This window comes from Myotis davidii, unplaced genomic scaffold, assembly GCF_000327345.1.
Source record: "Myotis davidii unplaced genomic scaffold, ASM32734v1 scaffold363, whole genome shotgun sequence".
NCBI lineage: Eukaryota > Metazoa > Chordata > Mammalia > Chiroptera > Vespertilionidae > Myotis > Myotis davidii.
In genome coordinates, this window is record NW_006294069.1 from 3,306,130 (window position 1) to 3,311,091 (window position 4,962).

At 50.6% G+C, this 4,962-nt stretch overlaps 1 long non-coding RNA gene across 5 annotated transcripts in view; it reads right to left on the reverse strand.

Moving 5' to 3' along the window:
* Positions 1 to 1,821: 1,821 nt before the first annotated feature.
* LOC107183814 overlaps positions 1,822 to 4,962 on the reverse strand; it is a 3,856-nt gene continuing 715 nt past the window's right edge. For 2 of the 5 annotated variants that reach the window (XR_001514616.1, XR_001514612.1), the window contains exons 2-3: positions 3,436 to 3,641; positions 1,822 to 3,189 (exon numbers count right to left, since the gene is read on the reverse strand). This is a non-coding gene — a long non-coding RNA (uncharacterized LOC107183814). The remainder of the gene's footprint in view (positions 3,190 to 3,435; positions 3,642 to 4,962) is intronic. The other 3 variants (XR_001514614.1, XR_001514615.1, XR_001514613.1) reach the window with 3 other exon arrangements.

Genomic DNA, 4,962 nt, shown 5'->3' on the forward strand with positions numbered 1-4,962 from the left:
TCCGGGAGTCGCCCCCTCACCTAGTACCTCTCCAATAGAACAGCTGCAGCTTCCATTTGGGAGAGCGAGGGGCACACTGGAAACTCCTCCCTCCACCTTTTTTGGGTGCCCTACAGGGGAGTCTCATCGTTAGGAAGGGGAGGCAAAGAGAAGAACCACTCAGCACTATAGTCCTGAGAAGCACCCCTCCTCCGAGCTGTACCTGGTGGGTGGACAGAATATCTCCCAATCCGAGGAGGCCGGGAGAGGTCACAGAGTCACCTCAAGGTTTGGACAGAAGAGAAAACAGAGCGCATCATAGTGCTTTCCGCAGCAGGATTGTTAGGATTCCAGAACCCTTCAGCCTGTAAAGGAAAATCTCTCCCCGCCCCCCTATTTCCTGAAGAGTTGGTACTGCTTTCCATCTTACTCCACACCTGGAGCTGGTTGCCAGCCAGAAATTCAGGGCCCTTTCCTGTACGTGGAACAGGCAGATTCCAGTTACTGCCAGAGAATGAATTTCTTAAGCAGGTAGGAGGCAGCTGATCGATGATCCTGCTCCCCGAACACTCTCACAACCCTCTTTCCCCACCAAAACCCCTTTAAACCCAAGGGGCTAGCTAGGGACATCCCTTCATTCTTCCACACCCAACTCTCCAAAAATTTTTTTAAAGTTACACTGATTCTTTTAAGTTTTGTTATATGAAAGCCGTCCACAATTAATGTAGCAAATTTGGAAGTTACAGAAAAAAAAAAAAACTGCAGAGGAAAATTACAATTACTTTATTCCACCATCCAAAGATAACCATTATAACATTTTGGAGTATAGCCTCAGTCTTTCATGTATTGTATGCAAGTATATACTTATATTTTAAAAAACAAAGTTGAGATCACATGATATACTGGTACACCATTTTTATAATCTTTTAATGTTTTTGTTAATCCTCACTGAGTCTTTTCTCCATTGCTTTTTAGAGTGGAAGAGAGGAAGGGAGGGGGAGAGGGGAGAGAGATATGGATTGGTTGCCTCTTGCAACCCAGGTACGTGCGCCCTTCACCAGGAATTGAAGCCAAGACCCATTGGTGCATTGGCTAATGCTCTAACTACTGAGCCACTGACCGGGGCTATAACCTTTTTTTAATATTTAAAGAACATTTTTCTTTTCAAATATTTTTCATGACTTTTAAAAAATACATTTTTATTGATTGCAGAGAGGAAGGGGAGGGAGATAGAAACATCAATGATGAAAATTATCAATCAGCTGCGTTCTACACGCCCCTTACTGGGGTTCGAGCCCGCAACCCTGGCATGTGCCTTTGACGGGAATCCAACCTGGGACAGGCTGACACTCTATCCAATGAGCCGGCTAGGGCTCTTTTATGTGACTTTTAATGGCTGTGTAGTACTCAGGATAGATACACAATAACTTATTTAAGCAATCCCCTATTGCAAATTTTCTTTACAGCAGAAATGAATTCCCAGACAATTGCTTCTCTATTGCAATGCTGGAATGAACATCCTATAACTAAATATTTATTTTCTTAGGCTAAATTCCCAAACGTAGGATTACTAGGTCAAAGGCCATGGTAATATGTTTGATACATAATACCAAACTTACATCCAGGAAGGCTGTACCAATTTGTACCCTATATGCAATGTATGTGAGTGTTATTTTAGTACTCCTTTGCTGACAACTGGGTCTTATTTTTTCTGTTATAGCTTGCTATGAGAAAAATGCTTTGCGCGGTGCGGGGGGGGCGGGGGTAAAGGAGGTCAATGGGGGGAAAAAGGACATCTGTAACACTTTCCACAATAAAGATAAATAAGAAAAAGAAAAATGATTACAGCTGTATTTGCCTCTCTTTAATTACTAATGAAGTACACATTTGTTGTCATGGTTTTATCCATTTGCATTTCTTCTATGAATTTCCTGTGTATGTCCTTTCACAGCTGGCTCTTGTTCCTTGAAGCTGCTTATACGTAAATTACAAGGTGGGAGAGAGGTGGAAGGAGGAGGACAAAGCCACAGGACACTGTAATATGGTCCCACATCTCTGAAGGAGGTGGAGATTGAAGATGCCTGGAAGCTTGTCCTTGCTGGAGGCTGGCTGTCCTCCCTCTTCCTGGGGTGCTCCTGGCCTTTAGGCCCCCCTCTGCAAGGTGCCCAGACAGATCCTGTGCTCCCCAGGCTTTGTCCTTCACTGGTCTTCCGCCTGCCTCTGTGTTCCCAGGATGCTCCTCCTCATCTCTGCTCCATGATAGGTGAGGATGGCAGAGCCACACACCCAGGCTGGAAGGAAACACTGTGGCCAGTGAAGCGAGGAGGGGGAGAAAGGATGGAAGCAATGTCCAGGGACAGAGTGATCTTTGTTGAGTGGACTCAGTCTACCCACCCCCTTCTACCACAGTCCCACACACATTCGGCTTAAGCTGTGGAAGAGCTGGGTTCAATGGTCTACTCTCCCCAAATCTTTGAGTTTCTCATAAATGGGTAATAGGACCCGGCTCCTCTTCCCCCCAAATAGAACAAACAGCTTCCTGCAGCCCCTGAAGGCAGCCACCTTCAGGCAGGGATTCTAGGCCAAGGCTGAACCACACCAGAGCCTAAGCCAAAGAGTGAGATTGGATCAGGAGCTGGGGGTGGCAGGTTTACACTGCCTGTTGCCCCAAAGGGGGGTTGAGTCCCAGAACTCAGTTCTGCTGGTTGCTGGAGGGGAGAATTTTTCTGCCTGCACAGGCCTGAGTTGAGTTTCACACACCATCCTGGAAAGCAAAGTGAGGAAGAAGAGCAGTGGTAGCCATCAGGGGCCGCCGTCTTATTATGGGTGGCAGAGGATGCCTGGGGCCACCCTAGCATGATGAGAAGTCAATGTAGAGACTGAGCCCCTTTAACCCTCCAACCCCCAATCCCTGGGGTTATTGTCAGGGAGGGGGAGGGGCAATAGCTTAAGTGAAAAGCTGTTCTGTTCCCACCCCAAGCTGAGTCTGCACAAATGGGCTTCCGATTCCCTCAGGCACACTCAACTGGGTGATTTCTCCATACCACAAGTAGGAGGAGAAGCTGAGACCAGATGTCTAAGGGTGCCACATATAGGTAAGTAACCCCGAATCTAGAGTCTGGGCCAGTCTAAGGATATGCAGGGAAAGGTAAGAGCCGAGGTATGACTACTGAGATGGCAGGAAGAGGCAAGCTTACTTCTGGACCTCACCTGGAAAGGCCAGTGGAAAGAATGAGGGATAAGGAGGAAGGATCAAGAAAGACATCTGGGTAAAGGGATAGACAGGGTTTTCTTTGCTCCACTTCCTCCCACTGTCACACAAAGACGGACTAACTTTGGGCAGCCAGAGCCATCTATCCCCTCATTCAGTCAGGGTCTCTCAAATTGTTCTCTCTGGCTGCGCCAATCAGGGTGAAGGCGCTCTGACTGGACAAGGTTCCCTTTCCTGAAACATACCATCATCACTCCTGCTGTTCAGACCTTCCCAGCCCCAGTTCTGTCACCTTCCAGATGAGCGGGAAAGCAGCTCCTTCTCCTCCTTGAAGCCAGCGGCAGAGGGCAACAGTTCTTCAACTGGCAGCTTTAGCTGGGTCAGGACATAAAGCTTGCCACTGAAGAACTACTGCGGCTCAGCCAGGTGAGGGTGTGGGAGGTACAGGCTCCTAAAGGCAAAGGGAAGGAAAACAGGAGAGACCTGAGCAGGGCCATGGCACAGGGACACTGTGCATCCGAGTCCAGTCCCAGCAGACACTCAACCTTCTCGGGAAGGGGTCTTAGCCTGGGCCTGCGGGAGCTCAGTGAGAAGCAAGAGGCAGCTTTAAACATATTTCCCTTGCTCCTCTTTCCAGAACTGCAGGAACCCAGGCTCTCATCCGCTTTACACCAGCCACACATGGGGTGGAGGTGGGGGGGGCAGCCTACTCAGGACTGGGAAAAGGCAGGACCTGGGACCCTGGCTGGACACACTCTACCCTTTTCCAAGGTACTAGGTGAGAAGTTGTATCTCAGGTCCAGAAATGAGTTCAGTGATCAGCCCAACTGACTTCTTGCCAGAGAGTTCAGCTGGAAAAAGTTCTGGGGGGCCTGGATCTGGGGAAGAGTGAGGAAGGGAGGAGGTCTAGAGTTTGGAAGGTCAGCAGAGGCTCCTGGGACTGTGAGGAGAGGACAAGGGACCAAAGGCTGGAGGGGAGGGAGATTAGGCAGGGAGGTTGGGCAGCCTCCCCTGGACTCTCAAATGCCAAGCATTCCGCTTGCGCATTCCGGGTACATCTGGTATGAATTCCAGGCTGTCTGCCGGCCCCTCCAAGTCTGAACTTTGTTCCAAGTTCCAAGCCCCGCCCCCAAGGAGAGGGCGGGTCTGTGCTGACACTCAGCCCAAGGGCATGCCCATGCCAATGGGAGTGGCCAAGGTGGTCTTGCCACGAGATTTCTACACTTAGAGGGTAGAAAAGATTAGGGTAAGGTTGGGAGGTTTTCAAATGACAAAACCCTCTTGGAAAGCATGAATTTTGAGGTATCTGCCTTCTCCCAAGTGACCAGTCCCAGCTCCTTCCCTCTCCCCTCCGTCTGAGCCAGCTCTGGTCAGCCCAAAGGACTTAGCGGCTACTGAGAGTTTGTGCCAAGCAGGTGCCCTTGGCTGCAGAGCGGGTTGGGTCCAGGGCACTGACCCTCTGACCAGCTGCTCCATCAACCTTCTGGCACCCTGACAGCTTCCAGCCCAGTCTGACAGCCAGGATGACAGGCCAGAAGAGTTGGAGGCTGGAACTAGGGCCAAGGGAGGTGGGGGCGATAGCCTAGCCCGAGGCCACGGGGAGGGGCCAAGAGTTGGCCGAGAGGTGGGGAGAGAGGGAGCCCAGTGATGACTAACCCAGGCGCCCCACCCAGCCAGCCGGTTTCCCAGGCGGTCGGGGCCAGGCCTGGGCTAGGGCCCCCACGACCGGACGGGCTTGGGGGAGGTGCAGAGGTGACCTTCTCTCGGCCCAA